Genomic DNA, 20429 nt, shown 5'->3' on the forward strand with positions numbered 1-20429 from the left:
ACGTAATCACAATGAATATAAGAATGCGCACATCAGAAGAATATTGCAGAACAGTTCAATGGGTAATAAACTTGGCATCAATGGATTGAGGTCCATTGTGGATGCAATGAAACCCATGTAGCGATCCGACCTCAGACGGTCAAATCTCTGTGCATAAGTGTCATCCCTGGATCGGTAATGCTGACACACACAATACTCGAGGGATTTATAACAGAGTAGCAATCACACACTTATTACATAGATAGTCTCAAGAGAGAACTTACTATAATAAATATGGCTTAAGGCCATCTAAATAAGATAACAACAGAAGGCTTGGAAGGTAAAATGAATCCATCAACTCCAATGGCATAGCTGAGTGCACGACAACGACCTAGCGCACCTTACTCTTCGTCTGAAAAGTCTGCAACATGATATGTTGTAACCCGAAATGGGTCAGCACATGGAATATGCTGGCAATGTAACATAGTAGAGCAATGAACAGAATAAATGCTATCACTACATGCATATATGGCTGGTGGAGGCTCTATGGTTATAATGTTTTGCGAAAAGCCAATTTTCCCTACAACAAAGGAATATAATTTGTTTAACTATCATGGTAGTTGTTAAACATTGAGAAGGTTCCTCCAACTCAATCCCAATTAAGCATTATTAGTAACCCAACAAATTTAATTTAGAGTGATGAGATCAACATGATAATCCAAGAACCAGATACTCAAGGTGTCCATAACCGGGGACACGGCTAACCATGATTAGTTTGTACACTCTGCAGAGGTTTGCGCACTTTTCCCCACAAGACTCGATCTCCTCCGTTGGTTTTCTCGCACTACATGGTATTTGAGAATCGGATGACCGAGACACAGTCTTTCAGAAACATTACTCTTTACTCTGGGTGGACAGTTACACCTACTTTCCCCTACATCTGCTAGCCCACCACTGAAAGAGGTCATGCAACATACTCAACTATGCTAGAGCCCATAATAGCTTGTGGCTGCACACGGAAGTTTCTAGCATGAATAATTTTATGATCCCTTTGAGCCTGGGTGGCGAACCATAGGATGATCACACGGGTACTCCGGGATATCCTAGGACAACATGGATTCTCCAGGTGCCCGCAACCAATCCACCCAGATGTGTATTTAAGTAGCCACCTTAAGTAAACCATTAATTAACAATCTCACATCTGTCATGGATACACTCAAACCTAATCCACGTCTACTAGCATAGCATGGCAATATAAGCATAACGTAGAAGTAACTCCCAAGGGTTTGATAATAAAAGGGCAATAGGTTCTACCTCATCATCTACTTCCCAAACCCACATGTTAAGAGATCCTACTCATGCAATGATTGAGGTGTGAAACTAATGCATAAAAACTGGGTATGAAAAGAGTATGATGAATGTGTTACTTGCCTTGCTGACGATCTGCAAACCCTAGAGACTCGTAGTAGCATGCTTCGCACTCCGGGAATTCTATCGTAAACAAACAATAGCATACATAAGCAATCAAGTAAAGATGCACAGGTAAAACTCAAATAAGAAGACCAAATCTGAAAGTTCAACTAAAGAGATTTGATCTGTGAAAAGAATCAATCGAATCGGAACTACAGAACTGAAACTACGGTCAAAAGAACCTCAAATTCAAATGTGCTTGAAACCAAATTTTAAATTGTCAAAAACCTTGTTCAAGTTGATTAAACAGAAAGAGGGGCTCGGTACGAAGATTTTGGCGTTGGTTTCACTGGATTTGGACAAATGGTTTACAAACGGTGAGGGTTTGAAGTCCAGGGGCTAATCTGCGATAAAAATAATCGCGGATAGGTCCCTGGCCGAAAATAAAATTAAAAGAGAAGACTAACGAATGAACGTTCGCTGTCTGAACCTAACCGGTGAACAACATTCGTTAAAACGAACAAACGAACGAACGCCTGCTAAAAAAACCGACGAAAACCGATCTAAGAAATAAAATCGGAAAACTAAAAAAACGGGGTTTAACCGAGAAAAACCGACTGATCAAACGGGTCAACGGCGGCGGGGACGACGTCGGGCGGCTGCGGGGCGACGGGGTACGGCTGCGGGCGGTGGCGGTGCGGCGCGGCAAGGGCAGCGAGGGGCGGACGGCGGCGCGCGGCGGCGGGGCTGCGGGCTCGGCGTGGGGTGGAGGCGGTGGGGGCGGCGCCTTTTGAAGGCCCGAGGGGGGCGACGTGCGGCAGGGGGCAGCGAGGGGAGTCCGGCTCGGAATCCCTCGACGGCGTGCGGCGGCGGGATTCCTCCCGCTCGGGAGGAAGGCGGTGGGGAGGTGGGCTGTGGCCTGGCTCGGCTAGGCCTTCTTCCTAGTCGGGCGAAGAGTTTTTTCTTAAAGATTCCGCCGAGTAAAAAAATCCTAAATAAATAAAAATAAAATTGAAAAATGCCAAAACAAATTTTCACCGCCTAAATAGAATATTTAGAACGTAGTGAACATTTTCTTGGCCTAAATGCAATTTTTGAAAAATGCATATTTTTCTAATGCAAATAAAATAACAATAAAATCCAGATAAAATTATTTATTTGATTTTAACATTTTTCCTCCAATATTTCATTTATTTTGGAGAAGTCATATTATCTCCTCTCATATATTTTTAATATGAAATATTTTTGGAGAGAAAAATAATTAAAGCCCAAAATGATCCTTGTTTTGATAGTTGAGAAAATTCAAATATGAAAATGGTAAAATCCCCAACTCTCTCCATGGGTCCTTGAGTTTCTTAGAATTTCGAGAATCGCAAAGCAAAATGCAAATAAAATATGATATGCATATGATGACCTATGTATAACATTCCAAATTGGAAATTTGGGATGTCACAAACCTACCCCCCTTAAGATGAATCTCGCCCTTGAGATTAGGGTTGGCTAGAAAATAGGTGTGGGTGGTCTTTGCGTAGATATTCTTCTCATTCCCAGGTGGCTTCATCCTCGGTATGGTGGCTCCACTGAACTTCGCAAAACTTGATAACCATGCTGCGTGTGACTCGGCTGGCAAACTCAAGAATCTTGACTGGTTTCTCCTCATAGGTCAGATCATTATCCAACTGAATTGCTTCCAGGGGCACTGTATCTCTTAGAGGAATATCGGCCATCTCAGCATGACACTTCTTCAACTGGGAAATGTGAAACACATCATGAACTCCTGACAGTCCTTCGGGTAACTCCAACTTGTAGGTCACCTCTCCCATACGCTCCAAGACTCGGTATGGTCCTACAAATCTCAGGGCTAACTTTCCATTAACTCCAAATCGTTTAAGTCCTCGCAGATGTGACACACGAAGATATGCTGTCTCCGATTTCATAGACTACTTCATTGCATTTTGAGTCTGCATAACTCTTCTGCCTGGACTGAGCTACCTTCAGTCTATCTCGAATTAACTTAACCTTCTCTTCGGACTCTTTAATCAAATCCGGTCCAAACAACTAACGGTCTCCAACTTCATCCCACATTAACGGTGTCCTACACCTCCTTCCATACAAGGCTTCGAAGGGTGCCATCTTCAAACTGGCTTTGTAGCTGTTGTTGTATGAGAACTCCGCGTAAGGCAAACTATCATCCCAACTAGATCCATAATCTAGCGCACAAGCTCTCAACATGTCCTCCAGAATCTGATTGACTCTCTCGGTCTGTCCATCGGTCTGCGGATGAAAGACTGTACTGAACTCTAGTATGGTTCCCGAAGTCTGGTGCAGCTGGTGCCAAAACTTCAAAGTAAACTGGGTCCCTCTATCTGATACGATGGTCCTCGGAACTCCATGCAGACATACGATCCTGGTCATATATATCTTGGCCAACTTCGCACTTGTATAGGTGGTCTTCACTGGGATAAAGAGAGCTACTTTGGTCAGACGATCCACTACTACCCAAATATAATCATATCCCGATCGGGTCCTGTGTAATCCGGTGATAAAATCCATGCAAAGCTTGTCCCACTTCCATTCGGGTATCGGCATAGGTTGCAGTAATCCTGCTGGCTTCTAATGTTCTGCCTTCACTCTCTAACATACATCACATACGGCTACATACTCGGCGATATCCTTCTTCATACCAGTCCACCAGAAATGCTCCTTCAAATCCAAATACATCTTGGTGTTTCTGGGGTGTATCGAATATGGCGAGTCATGAGCTTCCCGAAGTATCAATTTCCCGATCTCTGCATTATTGGGCACATAAACACGGTCCTCAAACCACAAGGTGTCATGCTCATCCTCACGAAAACCTTTGGCTTTTCCTTTACTCATCCTCTCCTTTATCTCGATAATCTCTTTGTCATCCTTCTAAGCTTCTCGAATCTGTCCAATAGTGTTGACTGTACTTCCAATGCTGCAACAAAACCTCTAGGGACTATCTCCCTGAGATCTTCGGCTAACTCCTTTGGTAATCCTCTGCTTACGAGGGTATTGGCGTAACTCTTCCGGCTCAAAGCGTCTGCTACGACACTGGCCTTGCCTGGATGATAGTGCAGCTTCATATCATAATCCTTTATAAGCTCCAACCATCTCCTTTGCCTGAGATTCAGCTCCTTCTGTGCGAAAATGTACTTCAAACTCTTATGATCCGTGTACACATCACAACGATTTCCAATAAGAAAATGTCTCCAGGTTTTGAGTGCATGCACTACGGCTGCTAACTCTAAATCATGTGTGGCATAATTCAACTCATGCGGTCGAAGCTGTCGTGAGGCATATGAAACAACTCTTCCATCTTGCATAAGTAACCCTCCAAGTCCTAAGCGAGAAGCGTCGCAATACACTTGGAAATCCTTGCGTATATCCGGCAGAATCAGCACTAGGGCTGTAACCAAACATTTCGTCAACTCCTGAAAACTTGCCTCACATTCATCTATACATTTAAACTTGATGTCCTTCTTCAACAACTCCGTCATGGGCTTCGCAATCTTAGAGAAATTCTCAATGAATCTCCGGTAGTATCCCGCGAGTCCAAGAAAACTGCGGATCTCTCCTACTAAGGTGGGTGCTAGCCAATCAGTGACAGACTGAACCTTGGTAGGGTCTACTGTTATACCTTCTCCTGATATAACATGTCCAATAAATCCAAGTTCCTTCAACCAAAACTCGCATTTGCCGAACTTGGCATATAGCTGATGTTCCCTGAGCTTCTCGAGAACTAAACGCAAATGCTCCTTGTGTTCCTCTTTATTCTTCAGTATACCAAGGTATCATCAATGAACACCACAACAAACTTATCGAAGAACTCCATGAACACCTTATTAATCATACTCATGAAATAGGCAGGGGCATTAGTCAATCCAAATGACATAACCGTATACTCGTATAGCCCGTACCTTGTAGTGACAGCTGTCTTAGGTATATCCTGTTCTCGACTCTTCAGCTGGTGGTATCCTGATCGTAGATCGATCTTGGGGAATACTTTAGCTCCTTGCAGCTGGTCAAACAAATCATCGATCATCGGCAGTGGCTGACATGTCTCCGTCGTATCTACTTTTCCAAACACTTTTGCCCTTATTTTGGACTCTAACTTGCATGATTTGAATGGAACTAACCCGGACTGATGATGTTTTCAGCAGAATTGCCATGGTGTTATTTTTGTGCAGAAATAAAAGTTCTCGGAATGACCTGAAAATCAACGAAGATTATTTTTGTAATATATAAAAATACTGGAAGAAGAATCCACATCAGGGGCCCACACCCTATCCACGAGGCAGGGGGGGCGCCCCCTGCCTCGTGGGCCCCCTGACGCTCCACCGACCTCAACTCCAACTCCATATATTCGTGTTCGGGGAGAAAAAATCAGGGAGAAGGATTCATCGCATTTTACGATATGGAGCCGCCGTCAAGCCCTAAACTCTCTCGGGAGGGCTGATCTAGAGTCCGTTCGGGGCTCCGGAGAGGGGAATCCGTTGCCATCGTCATCATCAACCTTCCTCCATCACCAATTTCATGATGCTCACCGCCATGCGTGAGTAATTCCATCGTAGGCTTGCTGGACGGTGATGGGTTGGATGAGATTTATCATGTAATCGAGTTAGTTTTGTTAGGGTTTGATTCCTAGTATCCACTATGTTCTGAGATTGATGTTGCTATGACTTTGCTATGCTTAATGCTTGTCACTAGGGCCTGATACGTCTCCAACGTATCTATAATTTTTGATTGCTCCATGCTATTATATTATCTATTTTGGATGTCAATGGGCTTTATTTTATACTTTTATATCATTTTTGGGACTAACCTACTAACCGGAGGCCCAACCCAAATTGTTGTTTTTTTGCCTATTTTAGGGTTTCGAAGAAAAGGAATATCAAACGGATTCCAAACGGAGTGAAACCTTTGGGAACATGATTTTATCAACAAACGTGATCCAGGAGACTTGGAGTAGCCGTCAAGAAACAAGGGAGGAAGGCACGAGGCAGGGGGGCATGCCTACCTCCCTGGGCACACCCTCCACACTCGTGGGCCCTCCGTTGCTCCACCGGCGTACTTCTTCCTCATATATATATATATATATCCACGTAACCCCCAAACATCCAGGAGCACCACGAAAACCTAATTCCACCGCCGCGACCTTCTATACTCGAGAGATCCCATCTCGGGGCCTTTTCCGGAGCTCCACCGGAGGGGGCATTGATCACGGAGGGCCTCTACATCAACTCCATGGCCTCTCCGATGATGTGTGAGTAGTTTACTTCAGACCTTCGGGTTCATAGTTATTAGCTAGATGGCTTCTTCTCTCTCTCTCTCTTTGGATCTCAATAAAAAGTTCTCCTCGATTTTCTTGGAGATCTATTCGATGTAATCTTCTTTTGCGGTGTGTTTGTCGAGATCCGATGAATTGTGGGTTTATGATCCAAATTATCTATGAACAATATTTGATTCTCCTCTAAATTCTTTTATGTATGATTGGTTTATCTTTGCAAGTCTCTTCGAATTATCAGTTTGGTTTGGCCTACTAGATTGATCTTTCTTGCAATGGGAGAAGTGCTTAGCTTTGGGTTCAATCTTGTGGTGTTCGATCCCAGTGACAGAAAGGGAACCAATACGTATTGTATTGTTGCCATCGAGGATAAAAAGATGGGGTTTATATCATATTGCATGAGTTTATCCCTCTACATCATGTCATCTTCCTTAAAGCACTACTCTGTTCTTTTGAACTTAATACTCTAGATGCATGCTGGATAGCGGTCGATGTGTGGAGTAATAGTAGTAGATGCAGAATTGTTTCGGTCTACTTGTCTCGAACGTGATGCCTATATACATGATCATACCTAGATATTCTCATAACTATGCTCAATTCTATCAATTGCTCGACAGTAATTCGTTTACCCACCGTAATACTTATGCTCTTGAGAGAAGCCACTAGTGAAACCTATGGCCCCCGGGTCTAACTTCCATCATATTAATCTTCCAATACTTAGTTATTTCCTTTGCCTTTTATTTTACTTTGCATCTTTATTTCTCTTTATCATAAAAATACCAAAAATATTACCTTATCATATCTATCAGATCTCACTCTCATAAGTGACCGAGAAGGGCTTGACAACTCCTTTATCGCGTTGGTTGCGAGGTTCTTATTTGTTTGTGTAGGTGCGTGGCTCTTGAGCGTGATCTCCTACTGGATTGATACCTTGGTTCTCAAAAACTGAGGGAAATACTTATGCTACTTTACTGCATCACCCTTTCGTCTTCAAGGGAAAACCAACGTAGTGGTCAAGAGGTAGCAAGAAGGATGTCTGGCGCCATTGCCGGGGACATTCGCGCCAAGTCAAGTCAAGGTTTTACTCCCACAACGAGTCATTTCTGGCACCATTACCAAGTCAAAATATACCAAGTACCCATCACAAACTCTTATCCCTCGCATTACATTATTTGCCATTTGCCTCTCGTTTTCCTCTCCCCGACTTCACCCTTGCCGTTTTATTTGCCCTCTCTTCCTCTCTCCCTCTCTTTCCGTTCCCCTTCTCTTTTTCTATTTGCCTCTTTTGCCCATTTCCTGTTTGCTTGTGTGTTGGATTGCTTGCTTGTCATGATGGCTCAAGATAATACTAAATTTTGTGACTTTGCCAATACCAACAATAATGATTTTATTAGCACTCCGATTGCTCCTCTTACTGATGCTGAATCTTGTGAAATCAATACTGCTTTGCTGAATCTTGTCATGAAAGATCCGTTTTCTGGCCTTCCTAGTGAAGATGCCGCTACCCATCTAAACAACTTTGTTGATTTGTGTGATATGCAAAAGAACAAAGATGTGGATAATGATATTCTTAAATTGAAGCTATTTCCGTTTTTGCTTAGAGATCGTGCTAAAGCTTGGTTTTCGTCTTTGCCTAAAAATAGTATTGATTCATGGAATAAATGTAAAGATGCTTTTATCTCTAAGTATTTTCCTCCCGCTAATATCATCTCTCTTAGAAACGATATTATGAATTTTAAGCAACTTGAGCATGAACATGTTGCACAATCTTGGGTGAGGATGAAATCAATGATACGTAATTACCCATCACATGGTTTGAATCTTTGGGTGATTATACAAAACTTTTATGCCGGGTTGAATTTTGCTTCTAGAAATCTTTTAGATTCGGCCGCGAGAGGCACTTTTATGGAAATCACTTTAGGAGAATCTACCAAACTCCTAGATAATATTATGGTTAATTATTCTCAATGGCAAGCCGAAAGATCTACTAATAAAAAAGTGCATGCAATTAAAGAGATTAATGTTTTGAGTGGAAAGATGGATGAACTTATGAATTTTTTTGCTAATAATAGTGCTCCTACTGATCCTAATGATATGCCCTTTTCTACCTTGATTGAGAATAACAATGAATCTATGGATGTGAATTTTGTTGGTAGGAACAATTTTGGTAATAACGCGTATAGAGGTAATTTTAATTCTAGGCCGTTTCCTAGTAATTCCTCTAATAATTATGGTAATTACTACAACAATTCCTATGGAAATTATAATAAGATTCCCTCTGATTTTGAATCTAATATTAAAGAATTTATCACTTCGCAAAAGAGTTTCAATGCTTTGATTGAAGAAAAATTGCTTAAGATTGATGAGTTGGCTAGGAACGTTGATAGAATTTCTCTTGATGTTGATTCTTTGAAACTTAGATCTATTCCACCTAAGCATTATATCAATGAGTCTCTCAAAGCCATGAGAATTTCCATTGATGAGTGCAAAGAAAGAACCGCTAGGATGCGTGCTAAGAAAGATTGCTTTATAAGAGCGTGTTCTTCTAGTTTTCATGAAAATAAGGATGAAGATCTAAAAGTTATTGATGTGTCTCCTATTAAATCTTTGTTTTGCAATATGAATCTTTATAATGATGGGGCTGAAGATGAGCCACCTTTACCTAGAAGGCGTTCCAAAAATTCAGAGTCTTTAGATCTTGATGCTAAGATTGTTAAAAGTGGGATTGAAGAGGTCAAAACTTTAAATATCAATAAACCCACTATTTTGGATTTCAAGGAATTTAATTATGATAATTGCTCTTTGATATATTGTATTTCCTTGTTGCAATCCGTGCTAAATTCTCCTCATGCTTATAGTCAAAATAAAGCTTTTACTAAACATATTGTTGATGCTTTGATGCAATCTTATGAAGAAAAACTTGAGTTGGAAGTTTCTATCCCTAGAAAACTTTATGATGAGTGGGAACCTACAATAAAAATTAAAATTAAAGATCATTAGTGTTATGCTTTGTGTGATTTGGGTGCTAGTGTTTCGACGATTCCAAAAACTTTGTGTGATTTGCTAGGTTTCCGTGATTTTGATGATTGTTCTTTGAACTTGCACCTTGCGGATTCCACTATTAAGAAACCTATGGGAAGAATTAATGATGTTCTTATTGTTGCAAATAGTAACTATGTGCCCGTAGATTTCATTGTTCTTGATATACATTGCAATCCTTCATGTCCTATTATTCTTGGTAGACATTTCCTTAGAACAATTGGTGCATTTATTGATATGAAGGAAGGGAATATTAGATTCCAATTTCCGTTAAGGAAAGGCATGGAACACTTCCCTAGAAATAAAATTAAATTACCTTATGAATCTATTATGAGAGCCACTTATGGATTGCCTACCAAAGATGGCAACACCTAGATCTATCTTCGCTTTTATGCCTAGTTAGGGGCATTAAACGATAGCGCTTGTTGGGAGGCAACCCAATTTTATTTTATTCCTTGATTTTTGCTCCTGTTTAGTAATAAATAATTTACCTAGCCTCTTTTTTGGTTGTGTTTTTTGTGTTTAATTAGTGTTTGTGCCAAGTAGAACCGTTGGGAAGACTTGGGGAAAGTCTTTTTGATCTTGCTGTAAAAAACAGAAACTTTAGCGCTCACGAGAATCGCTGCCATTTTTATTTGGAAGGTGATATTCAGTTAATTATTTTTGAAGATAATTAATAGATAAATTCCTCACGTCCAGCAATTTATTTTAGAATTTTTGGGGTTCCATAACTTGCGTTAGCTACAGATTACTACAGACTGTTCTGTTTTTGACAGATTCTGTTTCTCTTGTGTGGTTTGCTTATTTTGATGAATCTATGGCTAGTAAAAGAGTTTATAAACCATAGATAAGTTGGAATACAGTAGGTTTAACACCAATATAAATAAAGAATGAGTTCATTACAGTACATTGAAGTGGTGTTTTGTTTTCTTTCGCTAACGGAGCTCACGAGATTTTCTATTTTGAGTTTTGTGTTGTGAAGGGTAAAGATTTGATAGATTATGGAAAAAAGAGTGGCAAGAGCCTAAGCTTGGGGATGCCCATGGAACCCCAAGGTAAAATTCAAGGACACCAAAAATCCTAAGCTTGGGGATGCCCTAGAAGGTATCCCCTCTTTCGTCTTCATCTATCGGTAACTTTACTTGGAGCTATATTTTTATTCACCACATGATATGTGTTTTGCTTGGAGCGCCTTGTATGATTTGAGTCTTTGATTTTTAGTTTATCACAATCATCCTTTTTGTACACACCTTTTGAGAGATACTCACATGATTTGGAATTTATTAGAATACTCTGTGTGCTTCACTTATATATTTTAGAGCACGGTGGTGGAATTGTTTTATAGAAACTATTGTTCTCTCATGCTTCAATTATATTATTTTGAGAGTCCTTTAGAACAACATGGCAATAATAAAAACTTTCATATAAGTGCATTGAATACTATGAGAAGTTCGATACTTGATAATCGTTTTGAGATATGGACATGGTGATATTAGAGTCATGCTAGTTGAGTAGTTGTGAATTTGAGAAATACTTGTGTTGAAGTTTGTGATTCCCGTAACATGCACGTATGGTGAACCGTTATGTGATGAAGTCGGAGCATGATTTATTTATTGATTGTCTTCCTTATGAGTGCGGTCGGGGACGAGCGATGGTCTTTTCCTACCAATCTATCCCCCTAGGAGCATGCACGTAATACTTTGCTTTGATAACATGTAGATTTTTGCAATAAGTATGTGATTTCTTTATGACTAATGTTGAGTCCATGGATTATACACACTCTCACCCTTCCACCATTTCTAGCCTCTCCAGTATCGCACAACTTTCGCCGGTACCATAAACCCACCATATACCTTCCTCAAAACAGCCACCCTAACTACCTATTATGGCATTTCCATAGCAATTCCGAGATATATTGCCATGCAACTTTCCACCGTTTCGTTATTTTGACACGCTTCATCATTGTCATATTACTTGCATGATCATGTAGTTGACATCGTATTTGTGGCAAAGCCACCGTTCATAGTTCTTTCATACATGTCACTGATGCATCATTGCACATCCAGGTACACCGCCGGAGGCATTCACATAGATTCATATTTTGTTCTAAGTATTGAGTTGTAATTCTTGGGTTGTAAGGTAATAAAGTGTGATGATCATCATAATTAGAGCATTGTCCCAGTGAGGAAAGGATGATGGAGGCTATGATTCCCCCACAAGTCGGGATGAGACTCCGGACGAAAAAAGAGGCCAAAAAAAAGAAAAAAGGCCCAAATAAAAAAATGAGAGAAAAATAGAGAAGGGACAATGCTACTATCCTTTTACCACACTTGTGCTTCAAAGTAGCACCATGATCTTCATGATAGAGAGTCTCCTATGATATCACTTTTATATACTAGTGGGAATTTTTCATTATAGAACTTGGTTTGCATATTCCAATGATGGGCTTCCTCAAAATGCCCTAGGTCTTCGTGAGCAAGCGAGTTGGATACACACCCACTTAGTTTCTTTTGTTGAGCTTTCATATACTTATAGCTCTAGTGCATCCGTTGCATGGCAATCCCTACTCACTCACATTGATATCTATTGATGGGCATCTCCATAGCCCATTGATATGCCTAGTCGATGTGAGACTATCTTCTCCATTTTTGTCTCCTCCACAACCACCATTCTATTCCAACTATAGTGCTATGTCCATGGCTCACGCTCATATATTGCGTGAAGATTGAAAAAGTTTGAGAACATCAAAAGTATGAAACAATTGCTTGGCTTGTCATCGGGTTTATGCATGATTTAAATATTTTGTCTAGTGAAGATAGAGCATAGCCAGACTATATGATTTTGTAGGGATAACTTTCTTTGGCCATGTTATTTTAAGAAGACATAATTGCTTAGTTAGTATGCTTGAAGTATTATTATGTTTATGTCAATATTAAACTTTTATCTTGAATCTTATGGATCTGAATATTCATGCCACGATAAAGAAAAATTGCATTGAGAAATATGTTAGAAAGCATTCCACAAAAAAAATTCTTCTTTTATCATTTACCTACTCGAGGACGAGCAGGAATTAAGCTTGGGGATGCTTGATACGTCTCCAACGTATCTATAATTATTGTTGCTCCATGCTATTATATTATCTATTTTGGATGTTAATGGGCTTTATTTTACACTTTTATATCATTTTTGGGACTAACCTACTAATCGAAGGCCCAACCCAAATTGCTGTTTTTTGCCTATTTTAGGGTTTCGAAGAAAAGGAATATCAAACGGAGTCCAAACGGAATGAAACCTTCGGGAACGTGATTTTCTCAAGAAACGTGATCCAGGAGACTTGGAGTGGCCGTCAAGAAACAAGGGAGGAAGGCACGAGGCAGGGGGGCGCGCCTACCCCCCTGGGCGCGCCCTCCACCCTCGTGGGCCATCCGTTGCTCCACCGACGTACTTCTTCCTCCTATATACATCCACGTACCCCCAAACATCCAGGAGCACCACGAAAATCTAATTCCACTGCCGCAACCTTCTGTACTCGAGAGAGCCCATCTCGGGGCCTTTTCTGGAGCTCCACTGGAGGGGGCATTGATCACGGAGGGCCTCTACATCAACTCCATGGCCTCTCCGATGATGTGTGAGTAGTTTACTTCAGACCTTCGGGTCCATAGTTATTAGCTAGATGGCTTCTTCTCTCTCTTTGGATCTCAATACAAAGTTCTCCTCGATTTTCTTGGAGATCTATTCGATGTAATCTTATTTTGCGGTGTGTTTATCGAGATCCGATGAATTGTGGGTTTATGATCCAAATTATCTATGAACAATATTTGATTCTACTCTGAATTCTTTTATGTATGATTGGTTTAACTTTGCAAGTCTCTTCGAATTATCAGTTTGGTTTGGCCTACTAGATTGATCTTTCTTGCAATGGGAGAAGTGCTTAGCTTTGGGTTCAATCTTGCGGTGTTCGATCCCAGTGACAGAAAGGGAACCGATACGTATTGTATTGTTGCCATCGAGGATAAAAAGATGGGGTTTATATCATATTGCATGAGTTTATCCCTCTACATCATGTCATCTTCCTTAAAGCATTACTCTGTTCTTTTGAACTTAATACTCTAGATGCATGCTGGATAGCGGTCGATGTGTGGAGTAATAGTAGTAGATGCAGAATTGTTTCGGTCTACTCGTCTCGGACGTGATGCCTATATACATGATCATACCTAGATATTCTCATAACTATGCTCAATTCTATCAATTGCTCGACAGTAATTCGTTTACCCACCGTAATACTTATGCTCTTGAGAGAAGCCACTAGTGAAACCTATGGCCCCCGGGTATATCTTCCATCATATTAATCTTCCAATACTTAGTTATTTCCTTTGCCTTTTATTTTACTTTGCATCTTTATTTCTCTTTATCATAAAAATACCAAAAATATTATCTTATCATATCTATCAGATGTCACTCTCGTAAGTGACCGAGAAGGGCTTGACAACCCCTTTATCGCGTTGGTGGCGAGGTTCTTCTTTGTTTGTGTTGGTGCGTGGGACTTGAGCGTGATCTCCTACTGGATTGATACCTTGGTTCTCAAGAACTGAGGAAATACTTACGCTGCTTTACTGCATCACCCTTTCCTCTTCAAGGGAAAACCAACGCAGTGCTCAAGAGGTAGTAGGGCTCGAGTGCCATGATTTCAGATTTGAACTTATTATGTTTTCACGAATATATGTGAGGTCTTGATCCTATCTTGCAAGTCTATAGTCACCTATTATGTGTTATGATCCGTTAACCCCGAAGTGACAATAATCGGGATACTTACCGGTGATGACCGTAGTTTGAGGAGTTCATATATTCACTATGTGTTAATGCTTTGGTCTGGTAATCTATTAAAAGGAGGCCTTAATATCCCTTAGTTTCCAATAGGACCCCTCTGCCACGGGAGGGTAGGACAAAAGATGTCATGCAAGTTCTTTTCCATAAGCACGTATGACTATATTCGGAATACATGCCTACATTACATTGATGAACTGGAGCTAGTTCTGTGTCACCCTATGTTATAACTGTTGCATGATCGATCGCATCCGACATAATTCTCCATCATCGATAAAATGCCTATGAGCTTTTCATATATTGTTCTTCGCTTATTTACTTTTCCGTTGCTACTGTTACAATCACTATAAAACCAAAAATATTACTTTTGCTACCTTTACCACTACTATCATATTACTTTGCTACTAAACATTTTGCTGCAGATATTAAGTTTCCAAGTGTGGTTGAATTGACAACTCAACTGCTAATACTTGAGAATATTCTTTGGCTCCCCTTGTGTCGAATCAATAAATTTGGGTTGAATACTCTACCCTCGAAAACCGTTGCGATCCCCTATACTTGTGGGTTATCAAGACTATTTTCTGGCGCCGTTGCCGGGGAGCATAGCTCTATTCTTTGAGTAACTTGGGATTTATATCTGCAGTTCACTATGAAGAACTTGAAAGATCAAAGAACTAAGATTTTTCCCTCAACTATGAGGGGAGGTAAGGAACTGCCATCTAGCTCTGCATTGATTCACCTTCTGTTTTGAGTAAACTTGCGGTGCCTACACCTGCTATTCATTCTGATATGTCGCATGTTATTGATGATGCCACTTCTGCTTTGCGTGATACTTATGATGAAACTACTTCTATGCTTGATACTACTGTGCCACTAGGTGAATTTCTTGATGAACAACTTGCTAGGGCTAGAGAGAATGGAATTATTGAAATTGATAATATTGATGAAAGTGATGATGAAGATTCCCCCCTAGATATGAATTGCCTGTTGTTCCTGAGGGTTATGTTATGGATGAAGAAACTGCTAGAGACTTCTTAGCTTGCAATGATAGATCTGATCTTAAGAAATTATTAGCTAAGCTTAAAGAAAAGTCTTTGAATGCTAGAATGAAATATGACCCTGCTTTTGCCACTTCACCTATCTTTATTACTAATAAGGATTATGATTTCTCTGTCGATCCCGAGTTAATTACTTTGGTTGAATCTGATACTTTTTATGGCTATGAATCTGAAACTATTGTGGCACATCTTACTAAATTAAATGATATAGCCACCCTGTTCACTAATGATGAGAAAACTCGCTATTACTTTATCCTTAAGTTGTTTCCGTTCTCATTAAAGGGTGATGCTAAAACATGGTTTAATTCTCTTGATCCTGGTTGTGTGCATAGTCCCCAGGATATGATTTATTACTTCTCTGCTAAATATTTCCCCGCTCATAAGAAATAAGCTGCTTTAAGGGAAATATATAATTTTGTGCAAATTGAAGAAGAGAGTCTCCCACAAGGTTGGGGGAGGCTTCTCCGATTACTTAATGCTTTGCCTGATCATCCTCTCAAGAAAAATGAAATACTTGATATCTTTTATAGTGGACTAATCGATGCTTCCAGAGACCATCTGGATAGTTGTGCTGGTTGTGTTTTCAGGGAAAGAACTGTTGATCAAGCTGAATTGCTATTGAATAATATGCTGACTAATGAAAATAATTGGACACTTCCTGAACCAACTCCTAAGCCAACTCCGAAGAAAAGGGGTATTCTATTTCTCAGTCCTGAAGATATGCAAGAGGCAAATAAATCAATGAAAGAAAAAGGTACTAAAGCTGAAGATGTTAAGAATTTACCACCTATTGAAGAAATACATGGTCTTGATAACCCGACACGGCTAGTAAAGGTAAATTCTGTCTATAGATTTGATAAATGCAAAATTCCATTTACTAAGTATGCTAGCCAATGCTTGAATGAGTTTGATGACTTTATGGTTAAACAAGAAAAAATCAATGCTTATGTCGGTAGACAATTGAAACACAATGCTGATATGCTTGAACACTTGAGTGATTATATGTCTAGAGTTAAAGGTGAACTTAAACTTATTAGTAAACATGCTTCTATGGTTACCATTCAAGTAGAACAAGTACTTAAAGCTCAGAATGATTTGCTCAATGAATTAAATAATAATAAGAATGATAATGCTGTTAGAGTTATGACTAGAGGTGGTAAAATGACTAAGGAACCTTTGTATCCTGAGGGTCATCCTAAGAGAATTGAGCAAGATTCTCAGAGAACTAATGTTGATGCACCTAGTTCTTCTAAAAGGAAGAAAAAGAAAAATGATAGGACTTTGCATGCTTCTAGTGAACCTGTTGTAGACACACCCGAGAATCCCAATGATATCTCTATTCCTGGTGCTGAAACACAATCTGGTAATGAACACGAACCTAGTGATAATGTTAATGATGATGTTCATATTGATGCTCAACCTAGCAATGATAATGATGTATAAATTGAACCTGCTGTTGATCTTGATAACCCACAATCAAAGAATCAATGTTATGATAATAGAGACTTTGTTGCTAGGAAGCACGGTAAATAAAGAGAGCCATGGGTTCAGAAACCCATGCCTTTTCCTCCTAAACCATCCAAGAAAAAGGACGATGAGGAGTTTGAGCGCTTTGCTAAAATGATTAGACCTATATTTTTGCGTATGCGTCTGACTGATATGCTTAAAATGAATCCTTATGCTAAGTACATGAAAGAAATTGTTACGAATGAAAGAAAGATACCAGAAGCTGCAATTTCCACCATGCTTGCTAATTATACTTTCAAAGGTGGAATACCTAAGAAGCTAGGAGATCCCGGAGTACCAACTATACCATGCTCCATTAAAAGAAACTATGTTAAAACTGCTTTATGTGATCTTGGAGCCGGTGTTAGTGTTATGCCTCTCTCTTTATATTGTAGACTTGATTTGAATAAGTTGACACATACTGAAATATCCTTGCAAATGGATGATAAATCAACTGCTATACCTATCGGTATTCGCAAGGATGTGCCATTGTGGTTGCAAACGTTACTATTTTGATGGACTTTGTTATTCTTGATATTCCCGAGGACGATAGTATGTCGATTATCCTTGGTAGACACTTTTTGAATACTGCAGGGGCTGTTATTGATTGCAACAAAGGCAATGTCACTTTTCATGTTAATGGTAATGAGCATACGATACACTTTTTGAGGAAACAACCTCAAGTCCACATTATAAATTCTATTGGAAAAATTTCAACAATCACTATTGGAGGTTTTGAATTTCCTCTTCCTACTGTCAATAAGAAATATGATATTCTAATTGTTGGGAATGTGCATATCCCCGTTGAGGTAACCTAGTGTTATTCGAAATTTCTTCGGTTCCATGTTATTCGAAATGAGTTTGTTAACAAGACCTGATCAGCCTTGTTAGTGGATTCCTTTTGATGAGCATGAGATGGATGAAGTTAGAAAGCACAACTCTCTGTACCCTCTTTTTACTTTATGTTATTTATATTAAATAAAGCAAAAGTAGTATTTTTCTATCTGTTTTCTGAATTATCCATGCAATAATAAATACCCCGAAAATAAAAGTTCTCCAAATGCCCCGAAATTAAATATGATTTTTTCTAGAATATTTGAGAAGATCTGGCACTGAGAACACATCAGGGGGAGCAGCCACGTGCCCACGAGGGTGGAGGGCGCGCCCACCCCCTGGGTGCGCCCCCTGCCTTGTGGACCCCATGTGGATCCCCTCAAATTATCCTTGCACCCACACACTTCGTCTTGCTCCAGAAAAAATCACTAGCCAGCTCAAATCCGAGTTCTTGCTCATCTTGCTGCCATTTTCGATCTCCTTGCGCAAAGCTCCATTCACAAAACTGCTTTAGAGGATTGTTCTTTGGTATGTGACTCCTCCAATGGTCCAATTAGTTTTTGTTCTAGTGCTTTATTTATTGCAAATTATTGCTACTTAGGTGACCCTATTATTGAGCTTGCATGTCAAATTTATGTGGTCAAAAGTAGTTTTAATGCATGATATGGCCTCTAGGCACTTGTAGGAGTAGTTGCTATCAATTTTGTTGAGTATGGTTCACTTTTATTTTAAGTTACTAAAAATTTCAGAAATTTTCAGAAAAAGATGAAGAGATTTTTGAGGGGCTCATCGAGCCGAAGCTCGAAGGATAAGCAAAGTGAAGAGAACAAGAAGCCCAAGTATAATCTCCCTCGTACTGCGGAGGTTTGGCCATGTGAATGGCCTTGTGATGAGTTCTTGAAAGAGGCCGGGATTTATGAAGATTTTTATCAATTGGCTGAGAATGCAGGCCTCACCGCCTTCCTCCACGACCAGCGTGACCAGTATCTCTTACTCACCAATATCTTTGTGCAAAATTTTCATTTCCATGCTAGGAGATCACCACCTTTGGTGGAATTTTATTTATATGATGAGGATAAGGAGATGTCACTTTATGATTTTTGCCGGGTCTGTTTGATACCCTTTGAGGGCAGCATAGAGGAACCACATCGTAATGATGTGGAGAGATTTATTGATATGACTGCTGTAGGGGAAACGAGGAAAGTTTTTGATGCGAGAATCACTAGCATACATTTTCCTATTCTACGTTACTTCGCAATATTTTCTAGTAGATGCTTAATTGGTTACAGGAACTGTGGGAACCTTAGTGCTCCTGAAATTGCTATTTTGCTCCATCCCTTGTTTCATGACACTACTTTCAGCTTAGGCGCTATTGTTGCTAGACGGTTAAATCTGAACCGTACAAAGGGCCCCGTCCTCGAAGGCATCTTTGCCTCGCGCCTTGCTGCACACTTTAACATACCTATCAGACATTATGAGAAAGAGGAAAAGTTGCTGGCTCCTATTGCTTTAGGTTATAAGAGTATGGTAGCACATGAGTTTATTGTTAAGGATAAAAATAAGATGCTCAAATATAAATTGATATTTAACAAAAATTATTGTGAGTTTATTACCTTGCCTACACCCTCTTTGTTTAACATATTTTCAGGCATATACCCTGTTCCGCCGGAGGACATTCATGCCTACCGGAGCCAGACGTCAGTTGCAGAGCCGGAGCCACCATCTGACCCTTACCGTCAGTTTGTTTATCAGTGGAATCCGGAGGAGATCGCCAGCCAGTGGCAATCTGAGGACCCTCCTCAGTACAACCCCAACTACAGTTTTGATCCATGGGCATAGACCAACTTAGGCCAAGAGCCTAAGCTTGGGGGAGTACATATTTCTCGCCGACATTACATTCATGTTCACACACTCATGCCAGTTGTCGGTGCTCATACTTTTTCGTTGTATCATCCATGCTAGTTTAATTTCTTTTTAAAATTTCTTCTTGTGTCTTTGAAAAACCTCAATAAAAACAAAAAAAATAATTAGTTGTAGCTTTTAACTAGTTTACTTTTCATGCCTATAGTAGTAGTAATTAAAAGAAAACCCAAAATGATTTCTCGTTCTTCTTTTGCTTGTTGGGAGCTTTCCCGTGTAAATAGTTTTGTTTCTTTTCTTTCCTTTGGGGGTCGAGAGGAGAAGACCATGATGAAAATGTTGAGTGGCTCTCATATGCATTACTGTTGATCTAACAAAGAGCCCATATTACCTTGTCTTCTCCCTTGAAGTGAATGCTTGCAGATTCCAGCTTAGTCCAATGCACGTGCACTATTATTATTATCTACACCGTTCGGTCGTGCAAGTGAAAGGCAATAATGATGATTATTTGATGAACTGATTGAGATGAGAAAAGCTGGTATGAACTCGACCTCTCTTGTTTTTGTAAATATGATTAGTTCATCATTCCTAATTCATCCTATTATGAAAGA

This window comes from Triticum urartu, chromosome 7A (assembly GCF_056163025.1).
Source record: "Triticum urartu cultivar PI428250 chromosome 7A, HENAU_Tu73, whole genome shotgun sequence".
Classification (NCBI taxonomy): domain Eukaryota; kingdom Viridiplantae; phylum Streptophyta; class Magnoliopsida; order Poales; family Poaceae; genus Triticum; species Triticum urartu.